At 39.3% G+C, this 16,978-nt stretch overlaps 19 pseudogenes; all 19 read right to left on the bottom strand.

Annotated features, from left to right (window-relative positions):
- Positions 1 to 144: 144 nt before the first annotated feature.
- LOC147474932 (5S ribosomal RNA) lies at positions 145 to 263 on the bottom strand (annotated as a pseudogene).
- Positions 264 to 384: 121 nt separating this feature from the next.
- LOC147474931 (5S ribosomal RNA) lies at positions 385 to 503 on the bottom strand (annotated as a pseudogene).
- Positions 504 to 617: 114 nt separating this feature from the next.
- Positions 618 to 736, bottom strand: LOC147474930 (5S ribosomal RNA; annotated as a pseudogene).
- A 120-nt stretch (positions 737 to 856) lies between these two features.
- On the bottom strand, positions 857 to 975 carry LOC147474929 (5S ribosomal RNA; annotated as a pseudogene).
- A 122-nt stretch (positions 976 to 1,097) lies between these two features.
- LOC147474928 (5S ribosomal RNA) lies at positions 1,098 to 1,215 on the bottom strand (annotated as a pseudogene).
- A 121-nt stretch (positions 1,216 to 1,336) lies between these two features.
- On the bottom strand, positions 1,337 to 1,452 carry LOC147474927 (5S ribosomal RNA; annotated as a pseudogene).
- Positions 1,453 to 1,940: 488 nt separating this feature from the next.
- LOC147474926 (5S ribosomal RNA) lies at positions 1,941 to 2,061 on the bottom strand (annotated as a pseudogene).
- A 1,241-nt stretch (positions 2,062 to 3,302) lies between these two features.
- LOC147474925 (5S ribosomal RNA) lies at positions 3,303 to 3,421 on the bottom strand (annotated as a pseudogene).
- Positions 3,422 to 3,785: 364 nt separating this feature from the next.
- LOC147474924 (5S ribosomal RNA) lies at positions 3,786 to 3,904 on the bottom strand (annotated as a pseudogene).
- Positions 3,905 to 4,022: 118 nt separating this feature from the next.
- Positions 4,023 to 4,140, bottom strand: LOC147474923 (5S ribosomal RNA; annotated as a pseudogene).
- Positions 4,141 to 4,261: 121 nt separating this feature from the next.
- On the bottom strand, positions 4,262 to 4,380 carry LOC147474922 (5S ribosomal RNA; annotated as a pseudogene).
- A 357-nt stretch (positions 4,381 to 4,737) lies between these two features.
- Positions 4,738 to 4,856, bottom strand: LOC147474921 (5S ribosomal RNA; annotated as a pseudogene).
- A 121-nt stretch (positions 4,857 to 4,977) lies between these two features.
- LOC147474920 (5S ribosomal RNA) lies at positions 4,978 to 5,096 on the bottom strand (annotated as a pseudogene).
- A 358-nt stretch (positions 5,097 to 5,454) lies between these two features.
- Positions 5,455 to 5,573, bottom strand: LOC147474919 (5S ribosomal RNA; annotated as a pseudogene).
- A 123-nt stretch (positions 5,574 to 5,696) lies between these two features.
- On the bottom strand, positions 5,697 to 5,815 carry LOC147474918 (5S ribosomal RNA; annotated as a pseudogene).
- A 122-nt stretch (positions 5,816 to 5,937) lies between these two features.
- Positions 5,938 to 6,056, bottom strand: LOC147474917 (5S ribosomal RNA; annotated as a pseudogene).
- A 26-nt stretch (positions 6,057 to 6,082) lies between these two features.
- LOC147474916 (5S ribosomal RNA) lies at positions 6,083 to 6,201 on the bottom strand (annotated as a pseudogene).
- Positions 6,202 to 6,547: 346 nt separating this feature from the next.
- Positions 6,548 to 6,666, bottom strand: LOC147474915 (5S ribosomal RNA; annotated as a pseudogene).
- Positions 6,667 to 7,491: 825 nt separating this feature from the next.
- LOC147474914 (5S ribosomal RNA) lies at positions 7,492 to 7,610 on the bottom strand (annotated as a pseudogene).
- Between the last annotated feature and the right edge of the window lie 9,368 nt (positions 7,611 to 16,978).

Genomic DNA, 16,978 nt, shown 5'->3' with positions numbered 1-16,978 from the left:
TTACTGCAGGTATGATCGCACCCAAAAGTATTAGGGTTTTATTTGTATTTGACCCAACTCGTGTTCTAATTTACTTTCATTTTTAAATCGAAACAAACCTCAGTTTTCTTTTTACAAAAAAACAAATAAAAAAATTACTAAAGAGGGGTGCAACACGAGGACTTCCCAGGAGGTCACCCATCCTAGTACTACTCTCGCAAAAGCACGCTTAACTACGGAGTTCTGATGGGATCAAGTGCATTAGTGTTGGTATGATCGCACCCGAAAGCATTAGGATTTTATTTGAATTTGACCCAACCCGTGTTCTAACTTACTCTCATTTTTAAATCGAAACAAACCTCGGCTTTCTTTTTACAAAAAGATAAAAAAATAAATTTCAGAAGAGGGGTGCAACACGAGGACTTCGCAGAAGATCATCCATCCTAGTACTACTCTCGCCAAAGCACGATTAACTGCGGAGTTCTGATGGGATCCTGTGCATTACTGCTGGTACGATCGCAACCGAAAGTACCGGGTTTTTATTTTTATTTGACCCAACTCGTGTCCGAACTTACTTTCATTTTGAAATCGAAACAAACCTCGGTTTTCTTTTTAAAAAAAAAAAAAATTGCAAAAGAGGGGTGCAACCCGTGGATTTCCCAGGAGGTCACCCATCCAAGTACTACTTGCGCCCAAGCACCATTAACTGCGGAGTTCTTATGGGGTCCAGTGCATTTGTGCTGGTATGATAACACCCGAAAGTATTGGGGTTTTATTTGTTTTTGACCCAACACTTGTTCGAACTTACTTTCATTTTTAAATCTAAACAAACATCTATTTTCTTTTTATAAAAAAATAAAAAAAAAAATGGAAAAGACGGGTGCAACACAAGGACTTCCCAAGAGGTCACCCATCCTAGTACTACTCTCGCCCAAGCATGCTTAACTACAGAGTTCTGGTAGGATCCAGTGCATTAGTGCTGGTATGATCGCTTTCGAAAGTATTGGTGTTTTATATATATTTGACCTAACTCATGTTCGAACTTACTTTCATTTTTAAATCGAATTAAACCTCGGTTTTCTTTTTACAAAAAAATAAGTAAAGAAATTGCAAAAGTGGGGTGCCACACTGGGACTTCCCAGGAGGTCACCCATCCTAGTACTACTCCCGCCCAAGCACTCTTAACTGCGAAGTTCAGATGGGATCCGGAGCATTTGTGCTGGTATGATCGGAACCGAAAGTGCTGGGGTTTTATTTTTATTTGACCCAACACGTGTTCGAACTTACTCTCATATTTAAATCGAAACAAACCTCTATTTTCTTTTTTCAAAAAAATAAAAATAAAAAATGCAAAAGAGGGGTGCAACCCAAGGACTTCCCAAGAGGTCACCCATACTATTACTATTCTCGCCCAAGCACCCTTAACTACGGAGTTCTGATGGGATCTGGTGCATTGCTGTTATGATTGCACCCGAAAGTACTGGGATTTTATTTGTGTTTGACCCAACTCGTGTTCGAACTTACTTTCATTTTTAAATAGAAACAAGCCTCGGTTTTCCTTTTACGAAAAAGAAAAAAAAAAAATAATGAGGGCTGCAACACGAGGAATTCGCAGGTGGTCAAGCATCCTAGTACTACTCTCGACCAAGCACGATTAACTGCGTAATTCTGATGGGATCCGGTGCATTAGTGTTGGTATGATCGCAAAGGAAATTATTAGGGTTTTATTTGTTTTTGACCCAACTTGTGTTCGAATTTAGTTTCATTTTTAAATCGAAACAAACCTCGGTTTTGTTTTTTCAAAAAAAAAAAAATATTGCAAAAGTTGGGTGGAACACAAGGACTACCCAAGAGGTAACCCATCCTAGTACTACTTGTGTTCGAACTTACTCTCATTTTTAAATCGAAACAAACCTCAGTTTTCTTTTTACAAAAAAATTAAAAAAAAAAATTGCAAAAAAGGGGTGCAACACGAGGACTTCCCCCAGAAGGTCGCCCATCCTGGTACTACTCTCGCCCAAGCACGCTTAACTGCGGAGTTCTGATGGGATCAAGTGCATTAGTGTTGGTATGATCATACCCGAAAGTATTGCGGTTTTATTTGTATTTGACCCAACCCGTGTTCTAACTTACTCTCATTTTTAAATCGAAACAAACCTTCGCTTTCTTTTTACAAAAAAATAAAAAAATAGATTTCAAAAGAGGTGTGCAACATGAGGACTTCCCATGATGTCAACTAGGGGTGTAATATGGGGCGGGCCGGGTCAACCACGGGTAAAATAGTGATGGGTCGGGGCGGGGCGGGTTGAAGTGTCATGTCTTAGTACCATCACCCGGCCTATTGGGTCATCTTACGGGGCGTGTTTCGGGCAGATCATCCGGGTCGGGTGGAAATTATCATTTTAACCCAATTTCACAAAAAAAAAAAAATTCTAATTCTGCAAGTAATATATTCCAATTCACAACATAGAGAAAAAAATAGAATCAATCAATAACAAATAAAAAAAAATAAAAAAACTTGAACTTGAACCCAAAACCATATTTGTAAATTTGAAACTTTTTTCTCCTGATTTACCATTTGTAAATTGATTATGTTTCATAGCATGATAAAATGATGATGGGAGCGGGGATCTATAGTACAAAATAATAAAATATAAACTAAAAAAATTCCAAATTAATATAAGGATGAATGATTTATCTTCTCCAAAATTGGAAAGTTGAATTTAAACTTTTGATATTTTCCCAATGTTTAACCTTGAATATTTGAAATTGATGTTAAACTCATAAGTTTGTGTTCATATCTCTCAAATTCTTACAAAAGTTAAAAGAAAATATAAACAAAATGCAAAAATATTAGAGTTAGAGTCTTGAAATTGTGAGGGTCAATGGGGTTGGGTCACCGACTCTTGACACGATGGGGGTCGGGCTGCTTGACGGGTCGGATTTGACCATAGAACCTATACCCATAGCCCGACCGCGTAAAAATGGTGGCGGGGTGGGGCGAGTCTGTTTTCGGGTCGGTACGGATTTGGGTGGAGGGTGAAGACCGGGTACCCCACCGGATGATGGATCAACGATTTTTTTTTACACTCCTAAGGTCAACCATCCTAGTACTACTCTCGCCCAAGCATGATTAATTGTGGAGTTCTGATGGGATTAGGTGCATTAGTGTTGGTACGATCGCACCTGAGAAAGTATTGGGGTTTTATTTGTATTTGACCTAACCCGTGTTCGAACTTACATTCATTTTCAAATCGAAACAAACCTCGGTTTTCTTTTTACAAAAAAAAAATAATTAAAAAATTAAAAAAAAATACAAAAGAGGGCTGCAAAACGATTAATTCCAAGGAGGTCACCCATCCTAGTACTACTCTCCCCCAGGCACGGTCGACTGCGGAGTTCTGATAGGATCCGTTGCATTAGTGCTGGTATGATCGCACCCGAAAGTATTGGGGTTTTATTTGTATTTGACCCAACTTGTGTTGGAACTTACTCTGTTTTTTAAATCGAAACAAACCTCGGATTTCATTTTACAAAAGAATTAAAAAAAAAAATTGCAAAAGAGGGGTGCAACACAGGGAGTTCCTAGGAGGTCACCCATCCTAGTACTACTCTCGCCCAAGCACGCTTTAATCATGGAGTGTTCGATGGGATCCAAATTAGTTAGTGCTGGTATGATCGCATCCAAAAGTATTGGTGTTTTATTTGTAATTGACCCAACTCGTGTTTGAACTTACTCTCATTTTTAAATCGAAACAAACCTCAGTTTTCATTGTACAAAAAAAAAAAAAAAAAATTGCAAAAGAGAGGAGCAACACGAGGACTTTCCAGGAGGTCAACCATCATAGTACTACTCTCACCCAAGCACCCTAAACTACGGAGTTCTGATGGGATCCGGCACATTTGTGCTAGTATGATCGCACCCGAAAGTACTAGGGTTTCATTTGTATTTGACCCAACTCTTGTTCGAACTTACTGTCATTTTTAAATCGAAACAAACCTCGGTTTAATTTTTACAAAAAGAAAAAAAAAATTGCAAAAGAGGGGTGCAACACGAGGACTTCCCAAGAGGCCACCCATCCAAGTACTATTCTCGCCCAAGCACTATTACTGCGGAGTTCTGATGGGATCAGGTGCATTAGTGTTGGTATGATCGCACTCAAAAGTATTGGAGTTTTATTTGTATTTGACCCAACTCATGTTTGAACTTACTCTCATTTTTAAATCGAAACAAACCTCTGTTTTCTTTTTACAAAAAAATAAATAAAAAAATTGCAAAATAGGGGTGCAACACGAGGACTTTCCAGGAGGTCAACCATCCTAGTACTACTCTCGCCCAAGCACCCTTAACTACGTAGTTCTGATGGGATCCGGCACATTTGTGCTAGTATGATCGCACCTGAAAGTACTAGGGTTTTATTTGTAATTGACCCAACTCGTGTTCGAAGTTACTGTCATTTTTAAATCGAAACAAACTTCGGTTTTATTTTAAAAAAAAATAAAAAAAAAATTGCAAAAGAGGGGTGCAACACGAGGACTTCCCAAGAGGTCACCCATCCTAGTACTACTCTCGCCCACTATTAATTTACCGAGTTCTCGATGGGATCCGTGCATTATCGTGTTGGTATGATCGCACCCGAAAGTATAGGGGTTTTATTTGTATTTGACCTAACTCGTTTTCGAACTTACTCTCATTTTTAAATCGAAAAAACCTCGGTTTTCTTTTTACAAAAAAAAAATTAAAAAAATTTCAAAAGAAGGGTGCAACAGGAGGACTTCCCAGGAGGTCATCCATCCTAGTACTACTCTCGCCCAAGTACGCTTAACTGCGGAGTTCTGATAGGATCCGGCGCATTTGTGCTGGTATGATCGCACCAGAAATTACAGGGGTTTTATTTGTATTTGACCCAACTCGTGTTCGGACTTACTCTCATTTTTAAATCGAAACAAACCTCGCCTTTCTTTTTACAAAAAAATAAAAAAATAAATTTTGAAAGAAGGGAGCAACACGAGGACTTCGTTGGAGGTCACCCGCCCTAGTACTAATCTCGCCCAAGCACCCTTAACTGTGGAGTTCTGATGGGATCCGGCGCATTTGTGATGGTATGATCGCACCCGAAAGTACTGTGGTTTTATTTGTATTTGACCCAACTTGTGTTCGAACTTACTCTCATTTTTATATCGAAACAAACCTCAATTTTCTTTTTAGAATTACATAAAAAAAAATTGCCAAAAAGTGGTACAACACGAGGACTTCTAAGGAGGTCACCCATCCTAGTACTACTCTCACCCAAGCACGCTTTAATCGGAGTTTCATGGGATCCGTGCATTATTAGTGGTATGATCGCACCTGAATTTATTAGGGTTTTATTTGTATTTGACGCAACCCATGTTCGAACTTTCTCTCATTTTTAAATCGAAACAAACCTCGGCTTTCTTTTTATAAAAAAATAAAAAAAAAAAAATTACAAAAGAAGGGGGCAACAACAGGACTTCCCAGGAGGTCACCCATCCTAGTACTACTCTCGCCCAAGCCCGCTTAACTGCGGAGTTCTAATGGGATCAGGTGCATTACTTTTTATATGATTGCTCCCGAAAGTATTGTGGTTTTATTTGTATTTGACCCAACTCTTGTTTGAACTTGCTCTCATTTTTTAATCGAAACAAACCTCGGCTTTCTTTTTACAAAAAAATTAAAACACAAATTTCAAAAGAGGGGGCTTCAACACGAGGAATTTCGAAGAGGTCACCCATCCTAATACTACTCTCCCCCAAGCACGCTTTGCTGCGGAGTTCTGATGGGATCCTTTGTATTAGTGCTGGTACGATCGCACCCGAAAGTATTGGGGTTTTATTTGTATTTGACCCAACTTGTGTTGGAACTTACTCTAATTTTTAAATCGAGACAAACGTCGGTTTTCTTTTTACAAAAAAATTATAAAAAAAAATTGCAAAAGAGGGGTGCGACACGAGGACTTCCCAAGAGGTCACCCATCCTAGTACTACTCTCACCCAAGCACGCTTAACTGCGGAGTTCTGATGGGATCCGGTGCATTAGTGCTCTTATGATCGCACCCAAAAGTATTAGGGTTTTATTTGTATTGGGGTGGAACACAAGGACTTCCCAAGAGGTAACCCATCCTAGTACTACTATCGCCCAAGCACGCTTAACTGTGGAGTTCTTATGGGATCCAGTGCATTAGTGCTGGTATGATCACACCCGAAAATATTGGGGTTTTATTTGTATTTGACCCAACTCATGTTTCAACTTACTCTCATTTTTAAATCGAAGCAAACCGTGGTTATCTTTTTTTTTTAAAAAAAAAAAAAAAATACACAAAAAGAGGGTCATGAGGACTTCCCAGGAGATCACCGATCCTAGTACTACTCTCGCCCCGAACACCCTTAACTGCGGAGTTCTGTTGGGATCCGGCACATTTGTGCTGGTATGATCGCTGGGGTTTTATTTGTATTTGACCCTACACGTGTTCGTACTTACTCTCATTTTTAAATCGAAACAAACCTCTATTTTATTTTTACAAAAAAATTAAAAAAAAAATGCAAAAGAGGGGTGCAACACGAGGACTTCCCAGGAGGTCACTCATCCTAGTACTACTCTACCCCGAGCAGGCTTAACTGCGGAGTTCTGATGGGATACGGTGCATTAGTGCTGGTATGATTGCACCTGAAAGTATTGGTGTTTTATATGTATTTGACCCAACTCATGTCCGAACTTACTTTCAATTTTAAATCGAAACAAACCTCGGTTTTCTTTTTACAAAAAAATAAATAAAGAAATTGCAAAAGTGGGGTGCAACACGGGGACTTCCTAGGAGGTCACCCATCCTAGTACTAGTCCCGCCAAGCACTCTTAATCATGGAGTTTTGATGGGATCCGAGCATTTGTGCCGGTATGATCGCACCCGAAAATAAAGGCTTTTATTTTTATTTGACCCAACACATGTTCGAACTTACTCTCATATTTAAATCGAAACAAACCTCTATTTTCTTTTTTTTTTTAAAAAAAAAATGCAAAAAGGGTTGCAACACAAGGACTTCCCAAGAGGTCACCCATACTATTACTACTACTCGCAAACACCCTTTTAACTACGGAGTTCTCATGGGATCCTGCATTGCTATTATGATCGCACCTCAAAAGTATTGGGATTTTATTTGTATTTGACCCAACTCGTGTTCGAACTTACTTTCATTATTAAATAGAATCAAGCCTTGGTTTTTTTTTTTTTAAAAAAAAAAAAAAAAAAAAAAACTAAAGGGGTGCAACACGAAGAATTCCTGTGTGGTCAACCATCCTAGTACTACTCTCGACCAAGCACGATTAACTACATAATTCTGATGGGATCCGGTGCATTAGTGCTGGTATGATCGCAAAAGAAATTATTAGGGTTCTTTTTGTTTTTGACCCAACTCGTGTTCGAATTTAGTTTCATTTTTAAATCAAAACAAACCTCGGTTTTCTTTGTTGAAAAAAAAAAAAAAAATTGCAAAAGTTGGGTGGAACAAAAGGACTTCCCAAGAGGTAACCCATCCTAGTACTACTCTCGCCCAAGCACGAGTAACTGCGGAGTTCTTATGGGATCCGGTGCATTAGTGCTGGTATGATCACACCCGAAAGTATTGGGGTTTTATTTGTATTTGACCTAACTCATGTTTGAACTAACTCTCATTTTTAAATCGAAAAAAACCTTGGTTTTCTTTTTACAAAAAAAAAATACAAAAGAGGGCTGCAACACGAGGACTTCCCAGAGTACTACTCTCGCCCCAAACACCCTTAAATGCGGAGTTCTTATGGGATCCGGCATATTTGTGCTGATATGATCGTTGGTGTTTTATTTGTATTTGACCCAACATGTGTTCGAACTTACTCTCATTTTTAAATCAAAACAAACCACTTTTTTATTTGTACAAAAAAAAAAAAAAAAAATGCAAAAGAGGAGTGCAACACGAGGACTTCCCAGGAGGTCACCCATCCTAGTACTACTTGATAAGAACCCAAAACTGTAGTTTTAACCCCTTAACAATCATACTTTTAGACCAATTATGTGAGTAATAAATAAGAGTTAATACTGATTACGTGTTTTTATGTATTTCAGGCAGTAAAGTCAATTATGTGCAGAACTGTGCCACTTTTGTGAGATAAAGGAGCAACGGTTGGTTACTAAGAAGTTCTATGAGTAAAGGCCAAGATTCGAGGAGAAAAAGCCTTTCTAAAGCCCGGTCAAAGCTGAAAAGTCAAAGTCAACGCGGCGTAAACAACACACAAAATCAGCTAACTTCCGGGCCGATCTTTGGACTCCTCGACCTGAATTGGGTCTACCTTATGTCAAAACGACTGGCTCGGGAAGAGCTTTCGAATGGTCCAAGCCTTGACCCAATCAGAGGAGAAGAAGTGGACGAAAATTTTGTGGAAGCCAAATCCAGTTGAAGAGCCCTTTTCGGACTGAAAGAATTGGGGGTTTTGGGCCTGATTTTTCGGCCCAAAACATGGCTCCAAGCCCATGCATGATTTTTGGATCTGAAGCATATAAAAACAAAAGCTTAACTCTTTGTTAATGGTAGCTAATTAGGGTAGCTAATTAGACCTAAACTATAGATAATTCTAGATCTAGTTTTAATTGTTTTAATTAAGTTTAGTTTCATTTCAATTCTTGTTTTAGATTAAACCTTTAAATCATTGTTCTTCATTGATTTGATAAATAAAATAGTAGATTCTTGTTCATTTCGATTTTTGTCATTTACAATTGTTTAGATCTAAATTCCTTTATTACTTGTTATTCATTTCCTATTTATTACCTGAGATTTCAATTATTGTTTAGTAAAATTGCATAAGATATTAGTTTTATATGATGTCTAGTTTTAATTCAATGGGAAATGATAGTAGTATGACTCAAGGCTAAACCTCCATTAGAGGGGGTTGAAGAAGCCTTGATGAAGCTTGATCCTGGTTAACTTAGAAATCGTCATGAAAGTTTATTCCACTCTAGAAGGTCGTTGATTCACCATGAGAATGGGTGGACGACCTCACATGCTAGTTATTGATTGGTAGAGATGCCATGTATAATTAGGGATTAGAATTACTATTTTGATATGCGAAGCATTCAATTTGGATCACGACGAGTCTTTGTTAGTTGATTAAGTCGAGTTAAGGTGGATTCAATTCCCTTTAATTCTTTATCTAGATTCAAACCCTTAGCATTCTATCATTTTGTTATTCGTAACTTGTTAATTGAATTCACCTTGTAGTATAGAATTCCCCTTGTAAATCTCTCATTAGACTTTCAACTGATTAGTTGACACGAAACTATCACATGCTAAAGAACTAGGAGTAGAACGAATCATCTACTCCACTATATCTCAATAGGACTGAGAGTAGAAAACTTTGATAAATTAGGCACGAAAATAGTTCTAGTTTTACTAGCGTTTAGAGTTCTCGCGAGCATTATTCATTTGGTAAAACTAGCGTTTTACAGTTTATCAAATGGCGCCGCTGCCATCTTAGTTCCCTTTAGCATTGGTTTCATAGTATAATTAGTCATTTTTAAGTCCCATTAAACCCACCCACCCTTGTTTGATTCATACTGTGGTTGTCCGTTTCAACATTGAAAAGTTCCTCGAAAAATTACACGGAGCGCACCTACGCCCAAACAGAGTGCGACCTGCGCCCAAACGCCTGGAACCCTGAGCGCGACCTGCGCCCAAACCGAGCATGACCCGCGCTCAAAACACTGTAATTCGAAGTTACACTGAGCGCACCTGCGCCCTCTGCTGAAATTGCCCGATTTCCACATGTTTGTTTCAAACTTTCCATTTCTTCAAGTTTTCAGTGTTCTAACTTGTTATACACACTGAGCACGCGTAAACAAGACGCTATTCGTAAGCGAAGCAAGGAGGCATTCAGGTACTCTTTTCTTCCACACCTCGCATCTCCAGTTAGAGGTTTATACTAGTATATCAAGATTGTTTGGAGTGTTCTCATGTTTAGACTTAGCCTTGCATGAGATTGAGGTCTGGTCGGAGAAAAACACCGTAATTAACCAGCGTCGCCAACAAACACGTCTATCTAGTATACCAATCACTACACCTCTAGCTACTATTCCACACACCACACCTGACATAATGGCTGAAGAAAGAGAGACTCCTCTCTCCGACTTTTACAAAGCCTTGAGCGATAGCCCTAAATCTTGCATCGTTCTAGCAGACCCAGTGGGGGATTTTCGAATCCCCCCAAACATATTTAATTTGTTACCCGTTTTTCATGGTTTAGACCATGAAAAACCTTATTAGCACATGTGTAGGATTAAACAAGTCCTTATAACATTCCACCATCCTACGGTTGGTGCGGAACAAATTAAACTGAGGGTATTTCCCTTCACCTTAGCCGATAAGGCGGCGTCTTGGTTAACTGCCCAAACGCCTAATTCTGTGGACTCGTGGGCTAAACTTGTTCAGCTGTTTATGGAACATTTTTACCTACCCCTAAAGACGGATGAGATGCTTTCCAAGATTCATTTCTTTCGACAAAATCCTCATGAATCATTTTCAGAGGCTTGGAATCGTTTCACCGATCTCCTTATAGAGTGTCCACATCATAACCTAGCGAAAGACACGTTAGTTCGTGCCTTTTCAAAGGACTTCTACACCACCATAAAAGAAGTCCTTGACATAATGAATGGGGGTAGTTTCCTAAGTAAAGGAGCCCCGGAGGCTTACAAATTTTTTAGAAGATCAAACTAAAGCTTATAATAATTGGGGGTAGTGATGATATCCCCGGCTCTGCTAGTTCTTCTTCAACAGTTAAGGCCGCCGGTATGTTTGAGATGAAACCCGATCCAGAACTTAAAAATTTAATCGAATCTCTAACTAAAAAGGTAAAGGCTATTTCTGTTCAACAAAAGCCTATCCCCGTCATGAATGTCAACTCCAACCCATGTAATTTTTGTTTTAGTCCCGAAAGCACCACTCGACCTATTGTCCTCCTCAGCCTATGAACAACAACAATCGTGAAGCAAGATAATGTTTGCTCCATTAATAGCTATCCTATTCCTAATGCCCTATGGAGACAAAATCCCAACTTCAGTTTGCGAAACAATCAACAAGTTACACCTCCAGGGTTTAATAACCAAAATGTTAGGCAAGCAAACAATTATAACCAAGCTCCACTTAGGTAAGGACAAGGACAAGGTCAGGGAATTATAATAATTATAACAACCAAAGCGCTTGACCACCTATTAAGGTCAAGCACAAGGTCGAGGTAATTATAATAGTTATAATACCAATAGAGGTATCGTTTAGATTAACAATAATAACTATCACAACCCTATATAAAATAATCAACGTGAGATAGTTCCAAATGCACCACCCGCGACTACTACACCTACACAACCGATCAGATCGACGCCTTTATACAGGTTACCCAACAAATTTTCCAATCAATGACTTAATCAACCAGCAGATCTTACAATCCATAAATCAGGGCATACAACAATTAGCCCAAGAGAAAGCCCAACCAAAAGGCGTGTTTCCAGGCCAAGCGATACCAAACCCTAAAACAGCAAATACATCCTTTAAGGTAAATGGTAATACTAGTACGGAAACTACAACCATAGGTGAGCTAAATGTCATCACCACTCTCCGTTCTGGTAAAGTGGTTGATAGCAAAGTAACTATGCCTATAGTTACCCCACCAGTAGTCCCTACACCGGATATCGAACTAGATACCAAAATAGAAACTGAAGAGCCTACTACTGTAGAGGTACCAGTTAAACTACAACCTAAGAAAAAGATACCCAAGGTTAGACATCCAGTTGAGCCATACACTAAATATAGAGAGAAACCTCCGTTTCCCCAGAAATTAGCCATGCTAACTAGGGATACAAACTTTGAGGAGACTAGGAACGTTTTCAAAAATCTAACGATAAACCTTTCTTTTCTCGAAGCTATTAAAAAGCTACCTAACCACGCTAAGTTTCTTAAGGAGTTGTGCACTACTAGGCGTAAGACAAACATACCTAAAGACGCCTTTCTAACTGAACAGTTCCCAACTTTATCAGAAAATAATGGAATTGTTAAGTACAAGGACCCTGGTCGTCCTATTGTAAAATGCACCTTAGGAGATTCCCACACGACGACCGCTTTATTAGACCTGGGGGCGAGTGTTAACTTACTCCCTTTTTATTTGTAACAAATAGGTCTACAGGAAATGCAACCTACGAAAATGACGTTGCAGTTAGCGGACAGGTCTATAAAGTATCCTAAGGGTGTGGTGGAAAACGTGCTTGTTAAGGTTCTTGATTTCTACTATCCTACAGATTTTGTTATCCTCGATACAGAAGTCGCTAACGACTCTGTACCGATCATCTTAGGGCGTCCCTTCTTGGCAACTGCCAATGCGCTTATAAACTGCCGCGATGGTAAGATGTCCTTATCTTTTGGCCATCTTTCTGTTGAGGTAAATATTTTTAAAATGATGAAAGAGTTACTAGAATTGTCTATAGATGGGTAGGTTAGCATGATCGAGAGCTTAGCTCAAGATTATTTTAACAACACGTTTCCCGAAAACCATATGTATAAATTTCTTTCTTTTGGAACTTCAGATTTTGTAAATGACTCCTACTTAGAGGAAGTCAACACCATCCTTGAGTCCACACCAATTGTAGACCCTTCGGTTGCTCCATATACTGAGTATGAAGACTCGCTACCTAAGCAAGTATTCATTACGCAAGATGAGGACCCTGATGAAACATCTATTGACATTCCTTCCACCCCGGTGCTTAAACTTCTTCTCCCGGAGTTAAAATATATTTAACTTGATCCGGATGGTAGTCATCCGGTAATTATATCTTCTCTGTTATCTAAGGATGAAGAGACACGTTTAATCAGGGTGATTAGGGAACATCGGTTTGCGATTGGTTGGTCCCTTGCCGACATTAAGGGAATTGACCCTAATGTTTGCACTTATCGTATCCATTTGGAGGATAACGCGAAGACTTCTCGCGAACCTCAGCGTCGCTTGAACCCTGCCATGAAAGAGGTGGTTAGGGAAAAAGTCTTATGATTACTCGATGCGGTATCATATACCCAATCTTCGATAGCGAATGGGTAAGTCCCATTCATGTAGTTCCTAAGAAATCGGGGGTTACCATGGTACGTAACGCCAAGGGTGACTATGTTTTCACACAAGGTCCTATTAAATGGAGAATCTGTATTGATTACAGACGTTTAAATGCTATGACACAAAATGATCACTTTCCTTTACCTTTTATAGATCAGATGCTCGAACGTCTAGCTGGTCATGCTTTTTATTGTTTTCTGGATGGCTACTCTGGCTATTTTCAGATTATTATTGATATTGATGACCAAGAAAAGACTACCTTCACATGTCCCTTTGGAACGTATGCCTATAAACGAATGCCTTTTGGCCTTTGTAATGCTCATGGTACCTTCCAAATTGTATGCTTCATATATTTAGTGACATGGTAGAGCTTTATATGGAAGTTTTCATGGATGATTTTTCTATCTATGGAGACTCCTTCATAGATTGCTTGTCTAACCTGTCTAAGGTTTTGACACGGTGTGAAGAAAAGAGCCTCATTTTAAATTGGGAAAAGTGTCATTTCATGGTGAAAAAAGGGCATAATACTAGGTCACATTGTATCTAGTGATGGCATCGAAGTAGATAAGGCCAAACTAGATAAGATAGCGACTCTACCTATACCACGGACTGTCCGTGATATTAGAGCCTTTCTAGGCCATGAAGGTTTTTATAGGGGATTTATTAAAGATTTCTCGAAAATAGCTAGGCCTTTAACTAATCTGCTTTTAAAGGATGCCATCTTTGATGATAATTTTAACTGTAAGCAGGCTTTTGAAACTTTAAAAGCTGCCCTAACCTCTGCACCAAGTATACAGCCTCCCAATTGGTCTAAACCTTTCGAACTCATGTGTGATGCTAGTGATTATGCAGTTGGTGCTGTCTTGGGACAGAAACTAGATAATAAGTCCACTGTTATTTATTATGCTAGTAAAACCTTAAATGATGCTCAACGGAATTATACAACTACTGAAAAATAATTCTTAGCTGTCATTTATGCTTTAGATAAGTTTTGTCCTTATTTGGTTGGTTCTAAAACTTTAGTTTACACGGACCTTGCAACCCTTAGGTACCTTCTTGCAAAGAAGGATGCTAAGCAGAGATTAATCGATGGATTCTTCTCCCCGCAAGAGTTCACATTAGAAATAAAGACAAAAAGAGGGTCAAAACGTAGTTGCCACCACTTATCTAGACTTACAAACGACGATGATAGTGATTCCGAGTCCATACCGGACTCTTTTCCCCGATGAGCATCTCAGATGCTATTTTTTTTACCATGGTATCGATATTGTAAATTATTTAGCGGCTGATGTTATTCCTTATAATTGGTCAAGAAATGAACGTAAGAAGTTCTTGGCCCGAAAGTTATTATACCACCGATGAGCCCTACCTTTTTAAGTATTGTGGCGACAGATTATTCGGCCGTTGTATTTCCCAAAGGGGAATATAATGAAGTTCTATCGCTCGCCATGACAAAGAGTGTGGTAGCCATTTTAGTGGAATGAAAACAGCCGCTAAACTTCTTCATGTGGATTTTATTGGCCTACCCTTTTTAAGGATGCCCAAGTGTATTGCAAGACGCGTATTCGCTGCCAACAACTTGGGCTTAATCAATCACGGCGTAATATGATGCCATTAAATCCAATCATGATAGTAGAAATTTTTGACGTTTGGGGCATTGATTTCATGGGTCCCTTCCCCTGTTTCCCACGGTTTCATTTATATTCTAGTTGTCGTGGACTACGGTCTAAATGGATAGAGGCCATGGCTTTGCCGTAGCAAATGACCATAAGACAGTTGTATTTTTTATTAAGGAGTATATTTTCTGTCGTTTTGGCATTCCTAAAGCCATCATTAGTGATGGTGGAATACATTTTTGCAACAGAGTTGTTGCATCTCTAGTGAAAAAGTATGGAGTTACACACAAGGTACCAACTCCTTATCATCCACAAACTAGCGGACAAGTAGAAGTTTCTAATAGGGAAATCAAAAAGATTTTAGAAAAAACTGTAAACCCTGATAGGAAAGACTTATCGAAGTGTCTATCGGATGCCTTATGGGCGTATAGGACGGCTTTCAAAACTCCTATAGGTATGTCTCCCTTTAGACTTGTATTTGGGAAACCTTGTCATCTGCCCGTTGAATTAGAGCACCGTGCTCTGTGGGCTATAAAAAGCCTTAACTTCAATATTGATGAGGCGGGTGTCAAACGCAAGTTGCAATTGAATGAGCTTGAAGAAATCAGTAGCAATTCTTACGATCTCGTGAAGGATTATAAAGCTAACATGAAACGTGTTCATGATAAGCAAATCTTGCGCAAAGAGTTTGTGGTCGGTCAAAAGGTCTTGCTTTACAACTCCCGCCTACATATTTTCCCTGTGGAAACTAAAACCCGTTAGTCCGTCCTTTTTCGTTTATCGGTCACCCCCTTACGGGGCAATCACCTTGGTAAATCCCAAGGACAATAGTACCTTTCAAGTCAATGGCCAATGGTTAAAACATTTTCATGAGCTTCTGTCCCCTAATGTAGAGGAAGTCCCTTTACAGGACCCTGTCTATGAGGACTGACCTTTGTCATTTGGTGTACTTCCTTTCACTTCCATATAGTGGTAAGTGCATCATTCAGTAACCGGCCCTCCCTATGGAGTGTGTGGTCGTAAGTACCGGATCCTAAGTCCACGCGTTCACATAATTCACGTTTTCCACTTTTGCATGTTTTCTCAGTTTTTGAGTCATGTTCCTCTTAGACGCGAAATTATGTATTTATTGTTTTTCGTTTTTCTTATAAAAAAAAAATCTAAAATCATAGAAATAGTAATCCAACAAGTCTTGGGAATCTGACTTTAAACGACCCACGTTTAAAACAATTTTTTTGTTTAAAAATTTGTTTGGGGGTGGGCAGTCAGTCTTTCCATCCGGATTGCTCGAACTTTCCATTTGTGTTGCTTAGGCCCATTAGTCTTAGTTCATTCGGGTTGACGTTATCTATAACTTAGATTTCCTTCGTTCGCATAACTTACGTCACACACACACTTTGAGGCATTTTTCCACCTTCTTATACGTCACCCATGGTTGGAATTGAGTGTTTTATGGATCATTGGATTGGAAATTCTCTACTGATCATTTCCATAACTCATTATTCCAAAATCGGACCCGAAGAACGGCGGCAAATTGAATTTGAAATTGTGCGAAATATCGAAAAAGTTCGGAATTCGAATTGGGCTTGGGCCCAAACCGCACGCACGTGCGTGGCACATACGTCTCCTTCCTTCCCAAAATGCAAACAGTCATGTTTCCTTTTCCATCCCACTAATTAACAAAGTTTAAAGGAAAACCTAACAACCAAAAATAAAAAAAAAAAAGAAAAAGAAAAGAAAAAACACCTATCTACACCACGCCCATTATTAACCACCAGCCCGAGTTCTCTCAAACAAATTTCCCCCACCACCGAAAACAGCCACCAATTCAAGCTTCCAACCTGCCACCGTACCCACCATCGCCACCACCATTGTTTTTAGTTTGTTTTTCATCAAACTCGCCTCCTCCACCGTCTACAAAACCATTGTTTGTTTCAAAAACTTCAATGGCGCTACGACGAAGAATTTTGCCGGAACAAGCATTTAGGCCCGACCATTTCGTGCCATTCTACGCGGCGGAGATGATTAGGAGGGATTAGAATGGACTGTGGTACTCGACTGAGGAGTTCTATCACTATGATTAGGTAGAACAGTTTTATAAGAAGCGAGAATTGGAGGGGGATAGGATTTTCATTAAGGTAGCAGGAACGAGGAGGGAAGTAACGAGACAGTTGTTGGTCGAAATAAGTTAGGGCGCCGAAAGCAACCTAGAAGCCACCATTCAGGAATCGCAGTATACTGGAGTTCCTAC

The sequence above is a fragment of the Coptis chinensis genome, chromosome 9 (assembly GCF_015680905.1).
Source record: "Coptis chinensis isolate HL-2020 chromosome 9, ASM1568090v1, whole genome shotgun sequence".
In the NCBI taxonomy this organism is placed as follows: Eukaryota; Viridiplantae; Streptophyta; class Magnoliopsida; order Ranunculales; family Ranunculaceae; genus Coptis; species Coptis chinensis.
This window is presented reverse-complemented; position numbering and strand designations above follow the sequence as displayed.